The 27,329-nt window shown below is 28.7% G+C and overlaps 1 protein-coding gene across 5 annotated transcripts in view; it reads left to right on the plus strand.

Annotated features, from left to right (window-relative positions):
- The window catches only part of LOC129968766 (nephrin-like), a 303,539-nt gene that overhangs the window by 11,978 nt on the left and 264,232 nt on the right, over positions 1–27,329 (plus strand). The window lies entirely within an intron of this gene.

Consider the following 27,329-nt stretch of genomic DNA (forward strand, 5'->3'; position numbering starts at 1 on the left):
CCTTCAAATGATTTCTAAAATATGAAGTTCTACTTTCAATTCTAGCTTACGTGACACGTTAAAAATTTACGAGAATTTGGAATACATTGGGCATCGTGTTAAAAAAAAAAAAAAAATACAACATTGTGTAGGACAAATGATAGATTATATTTTAAATATATTTTCATTTTGATTGTGTTGCCACACAATTTTTTCTTAATAATATTTATTTTGTTTTATTCAAATGTATTTAATTATTTTAATATTTTTTTTGTATTAAGAAATAATGTCTTTTAACTCTACTAATTAGTTTTTACTTTAAAAAAAAATCTTCTCATCGCTTTTTCATTTCTTTTCTTTAAACGATGCTTCCCAATGCTCGAAAATTGTTTTTATGATTTTTTAAAAAAGAATATAATTTTTAAATTTATTCTATTAAAAAATACTCTAATATCGATGTTTTTTCCCCGATTATTTTGGTGACTATTATTTTTACGAGATTTGCACTGAACTACAATTAGGTTTTCTTAATTTATTGAAGCTAAAAATATAACTTAGCTTAAATAAAATCTTTTAAAAGTTCTAGAAATCTTAAATGAGAGCTTTTTATTAGAAAACTCTTCAGGTTTCTTTCATTCATTGTAAATACATGTCCAATCAGGTGTAAACTTTGGAACTTATTAGTTTCGAAAATTCTAATTAGTCATTTGCCGGGCATTTCAAAGATTGGTAATCTACTATCATGTTGTTAGGAAATGCTTCTTATTTAAATATATTTTATCTAATGGCGGAAATAGTTAGTGAAAAGCTTTAAAACGTTAAGTGAGAAAATACTTTGTAACGATCTCTTCAGTGATGAAGCCAAGCGATTACGTGTTAGTTTTGGTACTTAATTAGCTGGAGAGGTTTATATTTCTTTATTAAACTTAGATTAATGTCAAGATCCGGATAATGTAAATTTTTAAAAAATTGAAACCTTAATATTTTTAAATGGTGTAAAAGAATATTGACCCAGATTAAAAATATAATTTATGGAAATCTTTATTACTATAATTTGTGTAAATTTTTTTTAAATACTGAATAAGCTTTAAAATATGAATTGGTCTTCTGCTGTCTCTAGCTGATTATTTATGGCTAGGAGAAGAATCCCGTGGAGTTCAATATTTAATGCATAAAATATACAATAACTATAAACGCGAGCATTAAAATTACTATATATACTTTTGCAAAATTAAAAAGCTATATATATTTTTTAAAGTCGTATGATATAGAATTGAATACGATGGTTGATATTTAAAGTTACGATTAAATCCATCGTCATTTCAAATCATTTTAAAGATCTATCTTTTAAATATCATTGAGAGAACATTAGTTGATATCTTTTTTTTAGAATATATATAAAATAAAAAAAAAACATTTTAAGAGAAAAATATGAAATATGTGACACCAATCACAAGTAAGAAAACAAGTAATTTAACAATAACTTTCATAAATTACAAATTTAGTTGACATTTATGGGAATTCATATTGTTAATTAAAGAAGGCTATGGCATCTGCAAATAATTAAAAAAAAATTTTTTTAAAGCAGTAAAAGAAAATTTGAAGTCGTAAAACTCACTTCAGAACAACGCTTCTAAAAAATGTCAATTATTTGTGTTATTTTTTATATATTTATGCAATATTTTCAACAAATATTAAAATGCATGAACTAATGAAAACGACGCTCTGTTAAGTTAGTTAAGAATTTCAAAAGATTTTACTGAATCAACTTTTGAAAATTTCACTTATTATCTCTACAGAAACAATTTTTATTACTATCCAGCTAAAAGAATGTGTCGTATTTACAAATAAGTCAGTAAATTGACCATTTTTATATCCAAATATAGTATTTCTGTCAAAATTTAGAACATATTTACTATATAATATAATTAAAATAAAAACGGTGTTAATGGATTATTTTGGAAAAATTGCCTAATCAATTAAAAAGAATCCTCTTATTGTCATTGTGACACTTTTTATCATCACACTGCCATTTCATTTCTTCATATTTCGAAGCAAGTGTCAGTTATTCAATCATATTTATATATTTATATTTTTCTGAGTTATATATAAACTAGCTTATTAATGTATAAGATTATATTAAAAACAAATATGCGGTTTATAAAGAATTTTGAAAAGAATTTGCCTAATCAAATTTAGAAAATTCCACTTATCTTCCCTCTGACACTTATCACCACCCCGTCAAAACATTGCCTCATATTTGCAAACAAAAAGTAGACTGAAAATCAAAAGGAAGCATATTTCTAATGAAGAATTCTGAAAGAATGTAGGCGCAGAATACGGTTCTGATTTCCTCCACCAATTTGAAAAAAAGAATTTACCAGCAGAAAATCTATGTGTTTTGAAATACTAGAATTCACCCCACGTCACCCGACGAGCGGGAAATCTTTTAAACGTCAAAATCTTCCGGGCGTGAAGTGATGCTAAAGGTTTCTACCATCTCTTCCCCACTGGAAGAAATATTTCGCCCAGCATAATACGACGCATTTATTTTTCAACTTGCTGCTTCTCTTTCGAAAAAGAAACCGAGTAAGTCGATATATAAATATAAGGACAGTCTTCCAGCTGGGGAAAGAAAAATATTTACCATTCAAAAATATCCATCTCTGAATTCCGTGACTCCTCTATAGCTGAGTCATGAGGTAGGGAACAGTATAGATCTGATTTCTGATTTAGGACTCGATCCGGGATCGAAAAAATCCGTACTTTGCTGCAGGCTGATATGAACATGGGATATTTACATGCTAAAAACAAAAATCTGTTGATCAAACTAATCCTTAACCCTCCAGTTGCTGCTTATCCCGCGATTTCCGCGGGTTGACGAAAGGTCCATTTTTCTATTGCATCCCGCGTTATTTGTAATGTTTATTTTTAAAATTACAGATTTTTATTATATCATATTATTATCGTGTAACATATAGTTTGTATCGGTTCACTTTGTTTGAAAAATATTTGAATTTATTTGCAAACAACGCATCTAAATAGTGATTTTAGAAATTTCTCCGTCAGAGGGTTACGTTTTCAATTCGTAAATAAAAATGTCACGATTTGCTGTTTTATCTGTATCGCATTCAAAAGCGAACAACGCCGGATTTATATAATAGCTATGCAAATTATAAATTTTGACCTATAATTTCTTAAGTAAGAACTTCAAAAAACTGATCGTGGTAAATATACAACCTATAAAAGATTACTGCTGAATTTGATTTATTTATATTTTATGAACCAAAGCAGTTCCAATTTTTTTTTTAAATCATCCTAAAATCTTACAACTATTTATATCCATAGCTAGATTTTATATAATCACAGATATACTAATTAAATTTGTTAAAAAAATTGGGATAAAATTTATTTTTCTATATCTAAGATTAACATAACTAGTGTAGAAATATTATTTAATGTATTCAAATTTCTTATATTGAATATTTTCATTGATTTGGTAACATTTTTCATGTTAATTTATGCATTCATGTTTCTTCGAAAGGTCGGAGTTAGTTTTAGAAAAAATGTTTTCGGACTTTTTGTAATTTTTAACGTTTGTTTATAAAATAAGAGGCGGAAAATTATTGCAAAACATTTTATAATATGAAAATTTGTTTTTCTGATTTTTTTTCAGAAAGTTCGAAATTGAAATTATTTATTTACATTTCCACAAAACTAAAGAATAATTATTTTGGCATTGATGATTTTTATATATGTGCGGAATTCGGTATGTGTGTGTAAACAAGTAAAAAAATAAATTAGACAACCCTTTAAATAATTAATTTCCAAAATTAGTTTCTCTGCCTGAAGTAAAGGTACAAGCAGAAGGAAATATATATATGTAGCTGTTTTCTCTTCGTCTGTTCTTTAAAATGCATAGCTAAAATAATTTAATTAGAAAAACATTAATTTCAGCCCATCAAAAAAAAAAAAAAACATGTCTTTATTTATTCTAAAAAGAAAAAAAAAATCACATTAAGGCTTTGACGTATTTTACGCACCCTAAAAGCAAAAGAAAACCTTATTAATGTTGAAATAAAAACTGTTTTTATATCATTTATTTTAAGCCTTAAACAAACGGGGAAAAAACTATTCTCTCCTCTTGCCCTATAATAAAAACATCTGCGTTTGAGAGATGTACAAAAGTACAGCAACATTTGTTGTTTTGGACTATTTATTTCTTCTATTCTTCTGCCAAGGCTTTCAAGTGAGCAGATGTTTAGAAGTTATTCAAAAAGTGAGTCATTCATAATAATCAGGAATTATTGCTGTCTTTTCCTGGTAACACGCTAACCGCTTTCTTTCAGAATTAATTACTGGGCTTAAGAGAAAACATTTTAGCTCCTAAGATTGATTTTTGAAGCGTTTGATAATTTCAATAATTGTAAATTTCAGCAAAATAAGTATTTGAGAGCCTTAATTATAATTCTCCGAAACATGTGCAATTAACTTGGTTCGACCAGATTTGTATTTTACTTTAAGTATTCGCTCAGATTTCAAGAAATTTAATTAGTTATAAAATTGTTAAAATTCAGAAAGCGAAGCGAAAATATCTTTTGTACTTTTAAAAATGAGATATATATGAAATATTATATTTCTTCAATGACAGATTTCATTAATGAATATGGAAAATTATAAATAGTTTTGTTAATATGAAATTCAGTTTTTAAATATATTTTATTTAGGATTTTTGGTATATATTGTTAATACTGGTTGATATACCAGGCTTTTCTTGGAATTAAAATACTTTGATGCATAATGTTTTAACATAAAAACTACTTTTGAATAAAAATTATAATTTATATAATATTTTTATCATCAAAGATTTTCATCGACCCCTTTTAATTAAAATTAGAATATATAAACTAAATTAGGTATTTAAAAAAAACATCGATAGCTAATTTTCTTAGTAAGTTACTAATACTTGATATATTGGTATATCAAATCTGGATTTCAAATTCTGAAGTATAAAAAGAACTGTTGTGGAATGAGCGATTGACTTGATTTAAAATTGTTAAATCATTATTTTAAAATTAACAAAGCATTGTCAGAGTTATATTAAGAAATTTGAAAAAAAAGAAGAAAAAAAAATATTGATAGAATATTTTAAAGTATAAAAAAGGACACATTTTTTGTCAGTTTCTTGTTAGGTAAATATTTAATTAATTTTATTACCTTGAAAGGTTACGAGTAATTTTTTTATGACTTATATAATGCGCGTGCAAAATTTGGGTGAATTCAGCCCAACTATGTATTTAGAGGAGATGTGGAACATATATATATATATATATTTGTTTATTTTGTCTTCTTTAGAACCTTTGTTTGGTTTAATAAATAGTTAAATACTTATTAAAATTAATTTTTAATGAACAGCTTGTCTCTATTTTGTTTAACATAAATTAATTATATAGATTTATTTCCGGACAGATTCGAAGGATTTTTTTTTATATGCACTAATATTAATAAAAATTGTATTTCAATTTTTTTTATCGTAAGATTCTCATTTATTTAAAAAAGAGAGTAAAACGTTAACTATTTATATTCAATCATTGCTTATAATCACTATTTATATCCAATGATTTAATCATTAGTTATATGCAATCATTGCGAATAGATCCAAGTACTTTTGCAACGAAATGAATAGCAACTCTATTATAATGTCCTTCGCCAAACGATATGCTTCTGATAAGTTTATTTTTTTTTCGTATTCACAAACACAATGATGAAACAAAATTTGCACTATTGCAGTAAATGATATATTATAGTTTACTTTTGTAGATCTCTTTTTTTTAATGAAATATAAGGTACTAAGCAATGTTATAATTGTATAATTTCCAGGAAGTTGCACCAACATAGGAAAACAGCAAATAAATTGTAACAAAAAAAAAAAAAAACGAACATAAAAAGTTTTTTTGAAAGCTTAAGGTTACTAAATGCTTAGGTTTGTTTGAGTTTAATATTCTGGTTATATTTTCACATTGGATTATCCCACTCATGGTTCAATATTCCTTTGTTTATTAAATGCTTTATTTATAATTACATAGGAACGAATAACAGTGCTGGAATTCAGGGACATATGACTTCCGCGTTGCTATAAAGGCTTTTTTATTGTATCAACCTTGTCCATACAAAAATAACGACGGTGACTCTTCTGAATATAATATCGTACATAAAAGAACGGAAGCACTACATTCGTGACTTTCGATTTTTTAATTTCTCATAACGAAGCAGTTGTAGACATGCGTGTGGTAAACCATAAAAGCGTTCATCGGTAATTTAAATAACATACTCTACCTAAAGAATTCTAATTTAACTATTTATTTTACATATTAACTTTGGTATATTGGTTGGAGATGGTTTCGTACGTGGAAGTGACCAGATGAATTCTACGTAATTGAAAATAAATTACGTAATTTAGAGAATAGATTGGATCATATAAAGCTATAAGAAAGTACATTAAAGTATTTGAATGAATCTTCGATTGAAAAATGTTGAATTTATTTATTGTATAATTATTTAAGAAGAATCATTTAAGCAATAGTTTTATCCGTAATGAGTTTGTTGAACTATTAATAGTTTTGGACATTAGCTATACAGCATGAAATATCTGTGAAAAGTGTAAAGTTTAACTGTGAATCGGTGTGCACATACAGATTATTTTACTTAAATAAAGCTCTGTATTTTCTATTATGTTATAATTTTTATTTCGTAAAAATATCTGTATTATCTCCATAAAAAAAATCACAAATAGTAGTTATTTGTATTCGAGTAAATTTTTTTCCCTTCAATTTAGTGCTATAAATTCATTCAGTTCTTTATTTTAGAGAAACAAATTACAAAAAAAAAAAGCTTAAACATCACTCAATGTTATAATGATTCTATGGAATTTCTTTAAAAAATAATATGTAAGAAAAACAGAAAATGCGGCATTTTGCCAATAATAAACATCTAATAACCGGCAAAAATTGTTGACAAAGATAATTAAACACGATTTGCTATCGACCTCGGTAGCCGCCCTAACGGCACAATGGATAATGTCATCGATGCTTACACCGATCAAAAACACTCATATTATTTTTCAAAACCTTCAAAGAAATATTAATTATTGTGAAGAACCTTTTCACCCCTTCTGTTAATTTGATTTCGCTGTAATTTATATTTTAAGAATCATTTTACTTTCATAATCATTATATTAAGATTGAAAATTCTGAAGTGATAGAAAATAAATTATTTCTCTTATTGCATTTTAATCGAAATGCCATAAAATATATAGATAAGCTTAGAATTAATGCATCGCATTACCAATCAAAGGGGTCGAATGCTTAAAAAATAAAGCCCTTCAAATTTTTCTTACATTTTCGCTCAATTGTATTGTTAGAATTCGCTCATATGATGTATTTACATGCTTCAATGCACGTTTCTCAAATTACATTTGTATTCATTCGATAATTCTAAATACTTTAGTTCCATCCCCATTTTGATCAGAAAATCTTTTGTCACAATACATGTGCAAATGAAATGAATTGAAATAAATTAAATATTCAACTGAGAATTAATGGCGCGCAATTTATTTGTCAAAAAATTCATTTGTCATGAAAAATTATTTTCTGTGTTTTGAACAAAATCAAAACATTCAAACAACTTTTTAGAATTTCAATTAAATTATATAAACCAAACAAATATCTATTCAATTTTTTTTTTTTTGTAAAAGTTTTCATTTCATTTATTGCTTTAATTTGTTTGCGTTTAATGAGACGATTTCCTTTTAAAAAATATTATCCAAATTAATAAATTATTCCTAACATTTGATATTTTAAAAAGGAGAAAAATGAAAGGATTATTTCAGTTTTAATTTGTTCATTCAAAGAAGAAACGAGTTAATACTAGATCATTTGATCTCAAGTATTTTGTTTTTGTTTATTTATATATTAGGTATTTGGATGAAAAATAATTGATTTGATCTTTCGTTGCATACGTAAAATTTTATTTTGAAAGTAGATGTCTGCTTTTAAATTTGTTTTAACATTGAAGTGTTATTTCTTTAATTGAAAGAAGATTTCGAATATGTGTTATCTCACATATTCGAAGATTTCCAATATTCTTTTCTGATTTTAAGACTTATTTATAATAATTAATAAATAATATCTTAATTGTCTTTTAATAAATAAGAATCAAAGATTTTACTTTGAAGTCTTTGGTAATAGAAAACAATTTTTTATGATATTTTTCATTTATTCTTATTACTACAATATAAAAATTAATTAAAAATTTTATTTGGAAGAAGACTTTGATAATGGAAAGAATTTTTATGAGATTTTTCTTTTATTCTTATTATTATGATATAATAATTAATTAAAAATTTTATTTGGAAGACTTATTTTGGAAAATTTTTTATAATACAAAGTTTTTTATAATTATTTATAATTATTTTGGATAATACAAAGAAATGTTTTTGAGATTTTTCATTTATTCTTATTACTATTTAATGCCATATATCTTTGAATTTTTAAAATTTTCATTTTATAAAAAGGTTTGAAGAAAAGATATTTTATTAAACCTTGGAATTTATGAAAAGTGTAATTAATTTCCGAGCCTACAGAATATAAATATTTTTAAATCTATTTTTTTTAAAAAAAGAGACCAAATTTATTTGACGAATAAGATTTTCATTGTTATAATATCAAAATCGCTTATGTTTTTTTAAAAAAAATTGCTTAATTCGTTGCATTTTTTAAAAAAAGTATGTGTTGTATTTGTAAAATATTAAAAATAAAAATAAGATACATTTGCTCAAAATGCTTGCTTTCTAAAACGTTTCACTTCTTTTAAATTAAGTATATGACATTTTAGAGAAAAATGTACTGTCTAAATAAAATGCTGTGGGGAAAATATACGTCTCATTATTCGTTTTATCATCATAACTATAAATAATCGTTCCATTGCCAAAAATGATAGAAACATCAACGTTGAAAAAAATGAATGAAATAAAAGAAAATATTTCGCGCCGTCCTCTTTCAATTTTACGCCATTTAAAGTCACTAACTTATTCCACGGAATTGTCTTTCCGTCCGCAGTGTTCGGGAGTTCTCTTCCAGGATGTGGAATTCCATTTCTACGGTGGAAAATGGGATATATAATCGAATGCTCTACACGCGTCGGGACTTTGTTGGAACAGATAATTTACCAGAGGGTGGAAGATATATGCAGAAAGAAGAAAAGAAGGCACTAGTTGGAAAAAAATTTTGAAGAGCGAGTACAAAATGTACGTCAAGAGCATGCTTTTCGGCGAAACTAGTTCTGCCAAAAAATTCTATTTCTGTCTGGTAGAAAATCACAATAGAAATAAGTCCCACTCTTCGGTTCAGCAGAAAGAAAAACTGCCCGAGGAGTGAGAATTCTAATTCTGGAGGTATCTCCAAGAGCAACAACCTTCTTTCTCCACTTTTCTTTTGTTATTTAGTTGCTTCGCACCGCTAGCACCTCCTAAACAACGGGTGAGGGCGAATAAACGCATTCGTAAATTAAGGTTTTATTTACAACTTTATTTACAGTTGCTGTGACTCGAGTCGCATCACTGCGAGAGGCGTATTTTTAACGCAGTTGCGACTGATACAATAATTTAGTTGTGACTGTAAATCGGTTATCTGGGCGTTACATTCTAGCAGGCGTTGAGAATATAATAATTTAACTAGGGATGTTCCCGACACTTATTTTTGTATTTTTTAACTTGTATAATTAAATAAAATGGGCGCCATAAGAAATTTTCTATGCGTAAAAGCTGAAAAATTAGTTCATTGACGAAAAATTGCTATGTTTACACGTTTAAACAATAAATGAGAAAATATTCGTGAATAATACTATTGAAAATTTTGCAAATAGTTTTTAATGCCATAATACAATTATTACTGCTGCTTTCATATCTTAAAATACCTAAGCTTGTCCATCTATCTTCACATTAATCGTAATCACAAACTGACTACTCAGATCCGCCGGAAAGCACACCGAAAAACTTGAATGACCGAATCGTCGCAACAGCAACACTGGCGGGAACTGTGATTGAGTCCTAAGGATCATCACCAGTCACGGTACAACCCTTCCCAAAGGAAGTACGTCTAGACATCGATGGGATGAGCCAAACCTCCACCTTTACGAGTAGACTCAGGGGTGGCGAGAACCAACCACCATGCCGAAAGCTTCTCATCCTCAATTACGAGGTGCCCCTCCCGTAGGGCTTACATTTATCGAAAGTCAGTCATCTAACTCTCCGACCCGCCAAGAAGGCACACGGATTTAAACCATAAAACTGAATGACCGGACCGCCGCAACAGCAACATTAGCGGGAACCGTGGTTGAGTCCTAATGGCCGTCACCGGCCACGGTACAACCCTCCCCGAAGGAAGTACGTCCCGTCATTGATGGGAGGAGTCAGATCCCCCACCTATTAGTATACCCTCCAGGATAGCGAGATCCAATTACCATGCCGGAAGCATCTCATCCTCATTTCGAGGTGCCCCCCCCCCCGGGAGTTTTGCATTTATCGTAAATAAGATAAAAATGTTATTGGTTGTGGTTTATTTCATTATGTTTAAAAAACTTGTAGGATTTATAATCTTAAAATTAAATAAAAAGCAGTTGCTTGTTATACATGATCTTTTAACTTTCTACGACGATATTATCTGAATGCTAAATCATTAAGACACTGAATTTTTCAAGTGTTCCGAGAAAATATATTTTGCCAAATTCTGTATTTTGATCGTTATAACAAATCCTGCATATTGCTGATTTATTGCTACTTATTCTATGAACTAAAGTCTATTTTGCCTAATTCGCTTCGTCTTAAATATGAGAATATTTTGCTTTTAGTAGGATACTGAAATAGTAATTATATTACAGTAGGAAAATGGTACAGATAATCTTTTATGTAGAGGCAAAGAAAATTTACGTATTTCCGAGAGATATTTCGATGTTTGAATTTGAAGACGTAAGAATTAAATTTCTAATTTTAGAGTTTAAAGATTAAATTTTTGAATCAAAGGTCTTTGAATATTATTTATATATTCAAAGCAACTTTCATTTCCCTTTTTAACTAAAATTTATTCTTTTTATTTAATTAATTGGATGTTCTGCATAATATTTGATTTAGTAAAAGATCTTCAAGAAACATTCCGGGTGTCGTCTTCTTTACAAATTACAGAAATACTGTGATTTAAAAAAATTATATTAGATATGTAAAATTTCAGGTTGTTTTAAACATTGGCTTTTTAAGTATTAAAAATTTAAAACTTTCCAAGATTCCATTTTCACATTTTGAAGAGAATTGTTTGCATTTTGAGAATGTCTTATAAGGATATTATAAGCAACAATATAGATTTTAAAAGTTTTTAAAGGCGTTATGAATATTCTTTCCTTGAATTTCTAGTATGATTTCAAGATTTACGTGCCGATATATTTTTATAGTGTTATTTTTATAAAAAAAGTTCATACTGTAAGTTTGTTTAACATGGATTTAAATATTTTTCACTAAAGTCGTTTCTGTTTCATATTTTGCTTAAATATTTACCTAAATGTAATTCTGATTTCTAAATATTTCTCTGTAGTAAAGCAGTTGTCACCTTATATTCATCTGCGACTAATCGAAATATTTTCATGCTTATGAAGTCAGAGCAAAAATGTTTTCCCTGTGAGTTCACACACCTTAGCAAGAGAGAAAAAAAGAACACAAAAAAAAAAAAAAAAAAACATATTCATTTAATGAGCATATCAAGTGAAAAGCAGACGCAGCAACGAAGCAGTCAGTATTCTCCAAAAATACCTCTCACATTCCAGGTTATCCCACTGCTGATGCAGACTGTTTTCCTGTGACGTAAATACGGAGGTACAAGAAACCTTCACCGCTAAACACATTCGAGATTGGCAAAAACTGACTGCCATTTTCGTCGCCAAATGTGAATGATCTCAAACAAAAATACGGAATAAAATGAAAAGACACAACTACAACAAAGCATCACTTGGCACCTTTCCTAGTTGTGCCGTCAATTTCCTTGGTTTTTACCATCTCCTGTCCTGCTTCTTTCGCGAGGATCTTACAAACACAATTTCCGGACTTTACTCTTGAGCCCTGCCGGAATACGGACCCGGACGTTTGGATAAGATAGGTTTGACGACTAGAATACCACATAGTTTCCGAAGGAATGATATCATTATGAAAGGCTAGTCGTGACCGTTACTTAGTTGTTGTTGTTGTCAAGACGGTAACTTGCTTCCTGTGTTAGAAGTTTTCGTTTTTCCCAAGAGGTTAATTCCTTCCTTCTTAACTCTTGAAGGGGAAAAGGGAGAATTCAGCGGCATTTTAAGAATCACAGAACATTTCACATTTTCACAGAACGCTAAACATTTTTAAGGCTTTTTTTTATTTTCTTTTTACATATGTGCCTTAATCTTAGTTTTAAGACTTAGTTTTGTCTTATTTGTATTATTAGCTCTTGGTTCAATGGTAACATTGTACTGCTCATATCTAGAATTCCAACTTCTGTATGGTTTTGTGTTTTAAGTATATAAAATCTTTCAATATCCTATAGAACATCTTTATCTAAAAACATTTAAGCTTCTATATTATTGTTTTTCAGTCATTCCATTATTCTTGAAGTTCGATTCAAAGGTTGTAGAATATTTTGACGACTGTCGCCCGCTTTCTGCTATATTGTTTAAATACTGTTTCGCTTCTGCTATACCTTTAAAGTTCGACAAAAAAAAATTAGTATTGAAAATTAATTTTACTCTTTTTTTGATAACGAAGAGCGTGACTGATGTTTTGCTGAAATATTTAATTAAACAAGAAATTGAAAAGATAATCCTATAACTTTAAACTCGCAAGTAGTCTTTTATATATATATATATATAATATGTATTTCGCGTTTCTCGGAAACGGCTCTAACGATTTGTATCAAGGTTGTCTTAGATAAGATTCAGATCAGATATATAGATAAGGCTTTGCTTCTTGAGTTTGTCTATATAGGTGTCTTTCGTGGAAAAACACGACCCCCCCCCCCAAAAAAAAAACACTGTATTTATAGCTAAGTATTGACATGTGACTATACATGACCCACTTAAGCGTATCAGAGATGGAGTAGTGGTTAGGGCTTCGGACTCTTATGCATTTTTCTCATGTCCGATCTCGCGTTTGCAATTCAATTAGATTTCGCTTATAACTTTAAATGAGCCGTAGGATAGGATTTTATTTAAGTTTTAAACAAACAAAAAACTGCCAAGTGGACCAGAATTCTAAAATTACTCTTTTGTAGAGCTGTAGAATTAGTAAAATATAACTTACGATTTGAATCTAATTGAATAATCTTATTTTTCTTCTTTCTCTAATCTAAAAATGTTTTCATATAATATAATTCATACGTTTACTGGTCCCTATAAAAGTAGAATAAGATATAATATCTTGTGGGATCTCTTACCATTTCAGTCGTCTTAAAGAATGTCTTACAACACTTTAAAATTTAGCTTACTGTCTCAAAATGTCGTACTCCCAGAACCTGACATAATCGTAGTTCCAGACTAAATCCTAGACCAGAGTGTAAAAGGTTATTAAGCTAAACCGCTTCAAAGTAGCTGTCCTTCCGTACACAAAATGCTTAGACTACTTCCTGTGTCACTTTCAATCATCCTTTCTTAAGTCCCTGTGGCAGAAACCACCTTTGACGGGACTCCGTTAGATTTCTATTGTCATTTTGCATCAACGAGAGGTTAAAAAATATGTGGTGCCTCGAGCATTTTTTGTAATACCTCTTTATCTATATATTTCTTTCTATACATATATATTTGCTATTTTTGATAACAAGAAAGAAATTTTTTTTCGCCTTTCTTTTAGTTTCGTTATTTCATCTCAGTCACTTCTTTTAAGGATTTTTTTTCCCTCTTCTTTATTATTTCTTTATATTTTTTTTATGAAATCGAACAGGTATAAGAAAATAAAGGAGTCAGAACCGGATATATATATATATATATATATATATATATATATATATATATATATATATATATATATATACAAATAAAAAAAAAAAGGAATGAGTGGACTCCAAAAAATAAGGAAGCTGAGTTGAAATAGAAGAAATATAAAAAAGTGTTCTCGCTAAAAAGTTAAAAAAAAAATCGTCTGCAGTATTGAATTGGCTGGCGAAATGGCGTCCGTAGCCACATTAGAAAACGGAAAGACCATTTCTTCTAAGTTGAACGAATTCCAATTTCACATTTCTTCTACTCTTTTTTTTTTTTTTTTTCGAACATTGTCTTTTCTTGATTTTTTTTCTTTTCTTCCAGTGTTTTATTGTAGCTTTTTTTTTATATATATTTTTTATTTTGCATTAAAATCCACCAAGAACATTAGATGTTACATTTTATTTCCGAAATTCGCTTTGGAATAATTTTAAAATTTTCTGCGAACGGAAATCTTAAAAATAAAGAAGCTTCTTCCTCCTTTGCTTTCTCCTGTGTATTAAATGTTAAATATGATGATTACGAAAACTACCGATTACTTTGCAATTTTTTTAATTCAATTTTTAAATTCTTTGTCATGAAAAAGTTTATTTCGTCCTGCATTTCAAAAAATTAATCTAGAAACAATCTAACAGTGTTTTAAATTTGAGTTTGTAATATTTCTGTATAAATCGGGATTTAAATTGCATTTTTTTTTTTTTATTGAAACACAAAGTTGTATTTTAAAATCTCTCAATGCTTAATATCAAACATTTTTTGCCAGAAAAAAAAATTATATGTTTTTTTTCCCTCGTTATTTTATTCTCCATTTTGGTAAAAATTTCTTTTACATTTTCATTGAATCATAATGAATGTTTAATTTTAAGAAAATAGCCTGAAAGTACTATCTAATATTTTGAAATATTGAAAAAAGTCACATTTTCTGAATAAAATTTTTTAAAACATTTTTTTTTTTAAATTTTGTTCCATATTTATGGCATCAGTTATTATAGTGACATCAGTTATAATAAATGTTTAAATTTAAGAAAATAGCCTGAAAATACTATGTAATATTTTAAAATGTTTGAAAAAGTAACATTTTGAACTAATTTTTAAAATATTTTTTTAATTTAATTTTGTTCCATATTTATGGCATCAGTTATAGTTCACTTTTTGAATTGAGACGTATATTTAATTCTTAAGATTCATCTTAATTTAATAATTCACAATATCTTCTCTTTATAAATAACTAATTAAACTATTTGAAAAGATTTTAATTATATTCTAATTATATGTTTAAATTTTTTATTGTTATTTTGTTTTAAAATTTATTTTTTTGTGAAACTTTATATATATGTTGCAGTAGTAATAATAATAAAAATGAAAAATATTATATAATGTAAGGGAAACAAATATTATATACCGTAGTATATAAAATGTGATATTTTTGCTAGCAAAAATCATGAGTTGTTTGTAAACGTTACACACAGCATAATTATAATATTTCTTTTGAAAAGAGTATATCGTATCATTTAGCAAAACTTTTCAATGCTCAATCCTTAATGGTTTTGAGGTATGGGGTGGGGGGAGATACCCACATCTCTTAAACTCTCATTTTTAGAACCAACTGAATCTTGCTATCCGTAACACATGGTATAAGCTTATCTGCAGTAATAACTAAAAAAAAATGTGTTTTTTAATGTAAATATTACGGGTTTTTTTCAGTAAAAAATGAGGGGAAAAAATGTTGCTAGTTTTTCATGACATGTCATGCAGATGTGTTTTAACTCAGCGCCTTATAAACATACTGAGACACTTGATATTAAAAAAATAGCATATTTATTACACTATTTTAACTCCAAAATGCTGACTATGAACACTAACTTCCTTCTTAATGAGGAAGGGGATATCATGTCTATTTCTGCGTCCCGGCGGACAGAGACGTAATTCTTCCTACTGCGTAAGATAATTTTTTTTTCTTTTCTCACGTGAGTCATGAATCTATAGCCTCCATTTCAACTTAAGACAGTGCGGTTTTTCAAAGTTAAAATTAAAAAAAAAAGAATCTAATATTAGCATATGAGTAATTAAGTAACTTTATTTGATGTAACCTGAATTTTATTTTTAAAGTGACTATATTTAAAATTCACATTTTAATAGTTTATTTTGTCATTTAATAAAAGTCTTTTAATACATATGCATTCTGTTTTGAGATTTGGTTTAAAAGAAATTATTTTTAAGTTCATAGGATTATTTTTTTGTTTGACGCGATAATGGAATGGCTGCTTAATCAAGCAATTTTAACTGCGTCAGCATTCATGTTTGAACTTGTCAAGTTCCCAAGATATTTAAAAGAATAACTAATAATAATAAAAAACATAATCAGTTGTAAATTCTTTTTTTAAATATTTTTCCCTTATCTTTATTTTTGAAGAAAGGCTAAAATGTAATGAAAATTGATTATTTTAAAATTAAATAATGTTGATTCAGTATTGAGAAAAAAAAACGCATAATAATCGTTATTACGAAAAGAAGTATCTAACTATGAATTCAAAACTTTATAGTTGTAGCTTTAATAAGGCTTTAGACTTGAATACTTGTGCAAAAGCCTCATGCAAAACCCGCTAATTCATAGCATAAAAATTCTACAATGTAATTTAATTTATAAGTAATTTTTAATTTATTATTCTTAGTACGTATTTAAAAATACGTTTCAGGTAATGCTATAAAATTATTATTTAGTAAATAAAAAATTAAAAAACTTAGTGATTACTGTAAATTTTAGTGAGGACAATAAAATCATATACTAAAATATATTATGTATTCTAATAAATACAATAAAATTATATTAATATTATAATCAGTGATTTGATAAAATACTATGGATACACTATAAATTAATATCACTTAGTGAATGCTATAAAATTCTGACAAAAGTACTCTTTTATGATACGAAAACTAAGACAGAAATAATGTTCCGTTGTCTTCGGAAATTTTGAGAAATATACATGCTAGGTAACTGACGAGGGAAAAAAAAAATATTTGCGTAATATTGAACTAAAGGAATTAATTTTTTTTTTCCCCTTCTTTCAAACGTTTTGAAAACTATTATGTGTGATGCTTATCATCAAGATACCCACTATACCTTGCAGGATTTCTTATTAATGTAATGTTCTATTGACGTGCTAGATATTTAGTAAAAGGCTAAACACTTTTAGATTTGTATTTGTTTTTATCGAAAACCATTAAAACGAACCACTGCAGTAACTGAAGTATTGAAGAGCGGAAGGATGGGGAAAAGTAAAGTAAAAATAAAAAATAGATAAAATTCTAATTCGGGAGGAAAAAAAAGCGAAAATTAACGGAAACCATTTGAGGTGCTTTTTAAATCCATCGCCTCTAAATTTAGCATACAGCGATTTTTTTTTCTGTGCTTGCCATTTTAGATAAAAGTTAATTAAAACGAAGTAAAGAAACATTATAAACTTTCCTTTTACTTTCTTGAACCCTCAAATGTTACTCATTGCATTTACTTTGACGTAGTTCCTTTACTTTTTTTTATTTAGTTCTCCCCCTCTCCCCTTTTTTTAAGAATTCGGTTTTATTGTTGAGTACAGGCAGTTTTCGATAAATTTCAGTTATGTCACACTTTTATTGGCTTTTGACAAGAATTTCATTTAAAGACATAAAACGGTTTCTTTTGTCCATTTTTTTTATAATTGGTCTTGGCACGATTTTTTTTTTCATCTAATAGACCGTTTTATTTTTTAAATGCGATCTGTTGTAAAATTAAAAGATTGTCTTTTATGTTGTATATATTACTTATAGATCTCATTATGTTCTCACAATTTTAATAATATTTTTTTATTTGTCATAAAACGAGCAATATAATTTAACGTTAATTCTTCTGATTTTTAATTCTTTAAATATGAAATTGTCATCTGTAGAAAGCCAGCTTATATGGCTCTAAATATTTTACTGTTTTCAATGTTTGTTTTTTAAAATGGATATAAAAGGAAAGGTTTTAGGAAAAAGATTTTTTTTTTCATATTCTTGGATCAGAATAGATATTATTAACACCTATTAATATCATTGTTATAAATGATTCAAAATACAACTAATGTGTTAGAAATAGAAATGCATAAAGAAATAGAGGCAACTGTACAAATAGAAACCAATTCTGTTTCATCTGTTATTGTAAACCAATATTGAAAAATTTCAAAACCTGGATTTTCTTGATTATTGCTCAATTAGTAATCTCTTATTCACTGTATTGAAGGTATCTTGATTTTTTCCCCATAAATGTGAACTTGGGTACAGATTCTATTCTAATTCCATAAAATATTAATTGATTTCTAATTGCGTGACTATATGCCATTGAGTTTCATTCAAATTATTTTATTTATTAGGCAAAAGTGATATTTGGATTCTGTGATGTATTTAAGCAAATGACTAACGACAATGCTATCTGCATTAATTTTGGCATCTAGCCAAATATTGTTGCACGGCCGTTGAACGTTTTGAATTAACGGTTTGCATGAATTTAATCATTTTCGCGAAAAATTGTTTGCAGCTTGCGAAAGAGTATTCCTTATTTAAATGGTTTGACTGAGATGATACAGCTTAGTGCCATTGAAAATAATTATTGTATTTTCCATTTAATTCTTTAATATCGAGTTTACATTATGTTGTAATAATGTTCACAGATGCACTGAAAACTGACATTTCAAACTAGAATGGCATAAATTGAATGATGTCTCTCTTGTTATCAATATATCAAAAAGAATAAAATTTATTATATACTCGTGTTATTAGAATATAATAAATGCTTTTTTTAATTATTACGTTTTCTTTACATTTAGAACTTTTGTTTTAAAATCTTTCTAATAAATTATTTTTTTATTTTGAAATCCTAAATAATGTTTTAAATAACTTTTAAAACATCTTTTTTTTTATTGACATCTTATTCTGATAGGATAAAGACAGGAATTATCTATTCTGTATCTAAACTTATAATTTTTAGCTGTAATAAAAAATTTTCCGTCGACAAAATCAGTTTGTAAATAAAGATAATGCAAAGCATTATGCATTGCCCTTTTTCAGTGCAAACTGGCGTTAATGTATGAGCCGGTTCAATTTTACTACCGACCATCAGCAAGTATCCCTCATATGACGCTACATAAGATGATTCACTCATCTAAGCATTTATGAATCATCATTCTAAAACATCTGCTGAAGTCATTTATAGATATACTCATCTTCTTAGTGTTATTCCTTTTATAGTTATGATTTCAATACCGGCTGTAAAAGATAATTTATCTTTGACAGTCATTTACTTAGAAATTAAGCGACATTACATTAGAGTAAAAATACATTTCTGTTATGAATAGATATAAAAAAATTTATTTTATACAAATTTATTGCATTAATATACATATTATTAAAAGTTTTGAATACTATAATGCATTTAAGTTGCAGACTATCTGTAAATTGTGACATGCATGATTAAAAAGCGATTTACAGGCCAGATGTTTAATCTGGAGCAACAAGATTTTACTTGCTGCTACTTATAATGTGATTGCCTAGAGATTGTTTTTTATATTTGATTATATTTCTATTTATTAATTAATTAAAATTTTAATGTTTGTCATAAATTGATTCAGATCACATTACAGTTCAAAAGATATTATAACTTTAAAAATCTGAAAGATTAGCTTTTAAGTGATATCAGTTTTATTTCCATCAAATGTTTTCCCTAAATTTTTTTTAAAAAATTAAATATGTTTTATAACAGGCTAGCTTGTCAGACAACCGGCTAGACAGATTTCTTATGTATGAATTTTATTCGAAATTCGGCAGAAACCTACAAATTTAGAGTAAAGAGATTTCATCGTCTGCGTTTTTGAGTTGCCGAGATCACGGACTGACGCACAAAATTCCAAAAATGTGTTTGTCGGACTTCGGCAAATCTGAAATGTAAAGATTCGTCAAAATTTTTTCGGATGATAATAATGTTTTCTTTATTTTTAAACTTCGTATATGAGAATGTAAAATAAACAATAAAAAGATATCATTATTGAGTAAAATTAACTTTTTCAAACGAATAAAGTATTATTATAAAAATTTTATGTATTTTGGATTCATGTCTTTCATAGAAATGTAATAACATACAAAAAGAAGACATTTTTAAAATTTCTCTTTTCATTGGAATGTAAAATTGAAGAAAAACGGATGAATAATTATTTCATGTTAACTAAGTACCATTGTTCAAGTTATAATTATTACTTACAAAATGAAGGAGAAATAAACTAAACTATTCCTGGAAAGAGGGCAAAAATGAGATAATGTAACTCACAATCGAACAGTTGAAAGATTCTTGTATACACTCTTATATTTAAGATTCATTTCTTCCATCGAAATATACAACATATAAAATAAAAAGAAGAAATTATTGAAACATATCTCTTTTTATTGGGAAATAAAACTGACCAAAAACTGATGAATAATTATTTTATGTTAACTAGTTATCATTGTTCAAATTACAATTTTACTTTCAAAATGAATGAGAAATAAACTAAACTATTCCTGGAAAGAGGAAGAAAATGGCTGGTATTTAAACTCATAATCTGATAATTGAAGGATCTTTGTATACACACATATATTTTGGTTTCATTTCTTCTATAGAAACATACAGCATATAAAATGTAAAAAGAAGAAATTTCTAAAACATATCGCTTTTTATTGGGAAATAAAACTGAAAAAAAAACACCGATGAATAATTATTTTATGTTATCCAGCTATCATTGTTCAAGTTACAAAATGAGAATTAAGTTACAAATGAATGAATTCACTTTCAAAATGATTGAGAAATAAACTAAGCTATTCCAGGGGGGAAAAAAGTAAAAAATGACAGGTACTTTAACTCGTAATCTGACAATTGAAGGATTTTTGTATACACCCATACATTTTTTCAGATTATAAGAAAGGAAAATCATTAATGAAGAAAAAGATTGTTTCAAAGGATGATGATCTTTTCCCTTCAGACACCAGCACCCTCAAAACGATTCCGTGCCGGTTAAAGCGCAGAAGTATCAATGAGAAATCAATAAGACATTAAAATGAGCAGAGAAGAGCAATTTCATACAGTAAAACGCATACCAATTCCGAATGGGAAGATTATACTGGGTGTTGGAATTCTCCCCGAGTTCCATAGAAAATAATATGCAATTACCAACGCTTCAGCCCGAACTAAAATAAGAAAGAATTCTCTGTAAAAGGAATTTCTTGAACCCCGCTTTTCGTGTTACAAATTTTTACCTTCCGTTTCAGTAGCACATCACACTTCTGCGATGGCCTTTCTTTTTGGCAAACTAGCACGCAACTTTAATAACGAGAAACCCTGTAGTCTTAAGCCTTTCCTTAGACCGGTCCTTTAAGAATTGAACAAATAAATAAAGATTTAGCATTGGTGTAATTGCCCCCCATTGCTATCCAATGCTAAAAGATAGCTGGAAAGGACTACATCCATTGCGTGCGAACAGAAGGGCTAGTCCTAATAGTCACTACTAGCAAGACCGGTTGCCATTTACTGTGAAATAAAAAGGTTAAATAAGAAATAAAAAAAATGAGAACTTCTGATCCATTGGTTTCATGTTTGATTTACGCTGTGGGGTGTTAGGTAATAAGGAGTACTTTTCGGCACTACTCTTTTGCGTCCTGCTGTAAATGGAACGCATGTTTTATAATGCCGCCTTTGAGCGAAGAGATCGGTTGCCTTGCATTGTGTATTTAAACTTGGGAGGTCTTGGCCAAAAAATTCATTCAATAGAAATGCCAGATAGACAGCTAATTTGTCTATTTCGATCATTTTCTTTTTGTTTGATTTGTGTATTATTTCTTCATAGTATCGATGAATATTATTTCCAGCATTATTTCCTTTTATTCATTTGGAAATATTTCGTGATGATTTACAGTGATTATAAATATTTCGTAATGATTTACAGTGATTATAAATATTTCGTAACAGTGATTACGATACTGTTACATTAATGATTACTGAATCACTGGTCGAACAGCGATTACGATACTGTTACAGAGATTACCTACATCAGCAACGATGTTGATGTAAGGTATGATAATCATAAGATTTTCTTTCTAATCTGGTTGTAATGAAGTTCTTTCAAATTGCAGACATGTCGAATTTTGATTTTAAAAGAATTTATATTTCATTAGTTGGAGTATGATGAATCTTATTTGTTTAAAAAAACATAAGTAGGTTGTTCTGATTAATCTGATTCAAGATTTTTAAGTGCCAGTATTGCATTTCTGTATCAAACATGCAGGGTGTTCTAAAACATGTCCCACATATTGAGAGATTAAATTATTACATTAATTTTTAAAGCTTTTTGGCTATATAATTACTATGAATCTTTCCTTTGATAAAGAAGCATAAGCAATATGTTCTGATTAATCTGATTCGAGACTTTTAAAAATCAGTTTTGAAATTTCTGTATCAAATATGCATTTGTAATTTCTACATCAAACATGCATTTCTGCAGTTGTAATTTCTACATCAAACATGCATTTCTGCATTAAAAATGAAAATTTTTGCATTCAAACATGCATGCATTCTAAAACGTCTCACATAATAAAAGATTAAATTATTACATTCCTTTTTTAAGCTTTTTGGTTTTATAAAATTTAATTTTTATGATTAATTGCATTTCCCAAAATTTAAAAGATGTATGAAACGATATTAGGACACAATGTTCTTATATTTGTTGCAGAAGGAAGTTAAAATTTTTTATTTATGATGTTGATGTTTCTTTGCATTTAAGAACTCATTAGTAATAAATGTAGTGACTGATTAATTTTGTAAGTAAATATTTTTAGTAAGATCACTCCTGTTAGCATTCTTTATTAGAAGTATTTTGATTTCAGCCCTGAAACTAATTTTGTAAGTAAGTATTTTTAGTAAGATCACTCCTGTTAGCATTCTTTACTAAGGAGTATTTTGATTTCAGTCTTGAAACTAATTTTACATTATAAATTTAATAAATTTTGGGGTAATCATTTCTTAAACATCTAAAAGAAAGATGTTATTGCAAAACGTTTTGTTTTCAGAAGATTAGAGACTCCAATAGGAGACATTTACCCATACACAGTAGTGATAACAAAATTGAGACGTTTGACACGTTAACGAAATTAACGAGTGAATCATTTGTGCCATAATTTATGTAATTAGCTGGCCTCTTCTTCACTATCTTTAAATTGTAGGAGAGAAAAACCGATATTATTGCAAAATGTTTTGTTGTAAAAGGATTAGAGACTCCTCCATGAGAAATTTGCCCACACGCAATTGTAGATAACAAAACGGAGACGTTTGACACGTTTTAACAAAATTAACAACTGAATTTTAGATACCATCATTTACAACTGTCAATCGGATAATTTATGTAATTAGATAGCCTCTTCATTATCTAATTACTTAAACTGTAGTAGAGAATAGGTAATCTAATTACTTAAACTGTTGTAGAGAATAGGTAATCTAATTAATTAAACTGTAGTAGAGAATAGGTAATACAATTACTTAAACTATAGTAGAGAATAGGTAATATAATTAAATTGAATGTGTGAATCTCTGCCGATCCACGCAGCTAAATTTATTTTATATGTTTAATATTGTTTTAAAATCTCGAAGCATTTCAGTTAATGCAAGAGATATTTTAAAATGTTTCCTTTAGTGTTTCTAACTGGAGACTCAAAAATTGAAGAGATTAAGGCCATAAACATTTAATATTTTACTCTTTAATTTTATTTACATTGCCAATCGTTTCCGTGAACACATCCGTGCCAGAGTGCAAAAGCCTGTTCTGATGTTATGAAATCATCCATTCACAAAAAATACGAGCTGTGAAGCTCTTTCACAATCTGAAATCTTAAATTGTGTAATAGAGAATGAAACAAAAGGATTCTGCAAGCGGATAAACGGGCAACACAAAGAGCATTGACAACATGATGAAACAGTTCTGTGTTTTAAAATTTCAGATGTGGCAGATTAAAGAAATTGTTTAGGGATACAAGTCGTGGGCTGGCTGAGACCCGAAAGATTTGTACTATTTATTTTTCACAATGGAATAAGCGAATCTTGTTACAATTCTTTTAAAGGAATCACCCCTTTCAAATTGTGTCACCCCATCCATGTGTTGACTGCAAGATGATGTGACGATCTTTTCAGTTGGGTAATGACACCGTTTAACAATATTTAACTTTCCTGTATGGGTGGACATATTTAAGATCATAACCTCGATCAAAAGTCATTGTGCTTTGACCCTCAGGCGACTCGCCTGCAATAGTGGAATCTTTGATAATGATGTTGATAGAGGAAAATTTTATTCATCCATGTCGGCTTCGCTGGTTTTTCCAAGTATTCGTTTTTTGTTACTACTTTTTCTGAGATAAAATTTCGAATTGAACACAAATATTTATAAATATATCTGTTGGTATTGTTTTAAGGTAGATTGGAATGGAATTATTAAAATTCACAAGCACAACATCGATTATGTGCCATTAGTGAATTATCGGTAATAACAAAGTGTGTCTTGTCTCTATCTTAAGGAGCGTCGTTTAGACACAGTCTTAATAATATGTTTAACTCACTTTTTAAAATCGGTTATAAAAACAAATGGAGAAGGAAAGGTTCGAAACAAATCTTGCTCGTCTATCCTAAGGAGCACCGTGAAGACACTGTTTTAATATGTATAGCTCACTTTTTAAAATTAATAATAAAAACGTGTGGAGAAGGAGGGGTTCGAAGAAGAGTCTTGTTCGTCTACTCTTAGGAGCACTGGGAAGACACAGTATTAATATGTTTGGCTCACTAAAAGTATTCTACTATTCGATGTTATTTAGGGTTCGAAAAATAGTCTTGGTCGTCTATCCTAAGGAGTGTCGTGAAGACACAGTTTTAATGTGTATTGCTCACTTTTTCAAATCAGTAATACGTGATTGGAGAAGGAGGGCCCCGAAAAAATATATATAGCTCACTTTTAAAATTCGATAATAAAGGCGAGTGGCCAATGAGGGGCCCGAAAAGACAGTAAGTGTGAAAAAAAGTAGGTTTGTCGTCTTCGTAGGGAGCACCTGGAAGACACAGTATTAATATGTTTAGCTCGCTTTCTAAAATCAGTAATAAGAGCGAATAGAGAATGAGGAGTTCGGAAAATAGTCTTGGACGTCTATCCTAAAGAGCACCATGGAGATCAGTTTTAATGTGTATAGTTCACTTTCTAAAATCAGTAATAAAAGCGTGTGGAGAAGGAGGGGTCTGAAGGAGAGTCTTGTTCGTCTACTCTAAGGAGCACCGGGAAGACACTGTATTAATATGTTTGGCTCACTAAAAGTATTTTACTATTCGGTGTTATTTAGGATCCGAAAAATAGTCTTGGTCGTCTATCCTAAGGAGCATCGTGAAGACACAGTTTTAATGTGTATTGCTCACTTTTTCAAATCAGTAATAAAAGTGAGAGGGGAAGGAGGGGTCTGAAAAATAGTCTTGGTCATCTCTTCCTCGGAGGACCGGGATGACACAGTTCTAATATGTATAATTCACTTTTTAAAATTGTTAATAAAAGCGAGTGGAGAAGGAGGGCCCTGAAAAAATAGTCTTGATCGCCTATCCTAAGGAGCACCGGGAAGACACAGTAATTAATATGTATAATTCACTTTTTAAAATTGTTAATAAAAATAACTGGAGAAGGAGGGGTCTGAAAAATGGTCATCTATTCTAAGGAGGACCGGGATGACACAGTTTTAATATGTTTAGCTCACTTTTTAAAATTGTTAATAAAAGCGAGTGGAGAAGAAGGGCCCCGAAAAAATAGTCTTGATAGTCTATCCTAGGGAGCACCGGGAAGACACAGTTATTAATATGTATAATTCACTTTTTAAAATCGGTAATAAAAGCGAGTGGAGAAGGAGGGCCCCGAAAAAATAGTCTTGACCGTCTATCCTAAGAACCCCAGGGAAGACACAGTATTAATATGTTTAGCTCACTTTTTAAAATCAGTGGTAAAAGAGGGGTCTGGGAAATAACATTAATCTGCGAGCAATATTTACCATTATTATGCTCTTCATTTGTATCCACATTATTAAATATAATTATTAAATAGAAAAATAGCATTATTCTTACTAAATTATCTGTAACATGAAGTTTAAGTTTATAGACAGAATAATAAAATAATAATAATAAATGTACAAATGACCTATAATATTGTCCTTGCTGTGTCACTCGTTGCGAAACAAATTATTAGATATAATTATTAAGTAGATAAATATCGTTATTTTTATAAGTGTATTAGCAGAATATCTGAAATTTGTGACAAAATACTACTATTAGTAATAAATAAAAATGGTACAAATAATTCTGAATTCCGAGAGTCAAATCATCCTTGCTACGTTTTTTAATTGAATACAAATGATTATTAAGAAGATAAATAGCATAGCATTATTCTTTCAAAACACATGGAATTTGAAGTTTCGAAGGCATTTAATAAGTATAGAAATAAAATATCAAGCATTTCGATATATAGCCTATTTAAAAGTCAATAGAATTTATCCATTCGAACTGGCTTCTTTGCAGATCCAATATATTTCTCATATTTCTATTTAATGTTCCTCATTTGAGCACAAATAAATAAATTTAATTATTAAAATCAGTTGTATTATTCTTTCAAAACACATAGAATTTGAGTTTTCAAGGACGAATTGCTAAGGAAAATAATAAAATATCATGCATTCGTTATCTAATCTATTAAGAAGCCAGTAAAATCTATCCTTTCAAAATTGAACTGATTTCTTTCTAAGCCCAAGTAATTTCTCATTTTTCTATTAAATCTAAATGAACACTAAAAAGTTATTATATCTCGACATAGTAATTTACTTGAGCTGATACTTCGGCATATTTTCAATATCCCACAACCAACTAAGAAGAAAGACTTTAAACTAATTTTTGCTTATTAAATGGAAGTCTTGAATACATTCCCATTCATCCTGATCACTCATCCCATTCCAGACCGAACTTAATTGAAACCTATCACTATAACTTTCCATCCTCCAAAATTAATGAAAATGTATTTGAACTTCCCTATGAGACATCTTTTACAAAGCGAAGCCCTCGAAACGATCTTTGATTGAAAGAACACAGTGGGAAGATCGGAGTGGCCTCCTCTGTCTCCGTACTTTAACCTTAGAAGCGTTGGCAGTAAAAACACCATTCACTTTTGGGCGAACTTGAAGGCATCCATCGGAATTTGGGGCAGCCGTTT

This window comes from Argiope bruennichi, chromosome 5 (assembly GCF_947563725.1).
Source record: "Argiope bruennichi chromosome 5, qqArgBrue1.1, whole genome shotgun sequence".
In the NCBI taxonomy this organism is placed as follows: Eukaryota; Metazoa; Arthropoda; class Arachnida; order Araneae; family Araneidae; genus Argiope; species Argiope bruennichi.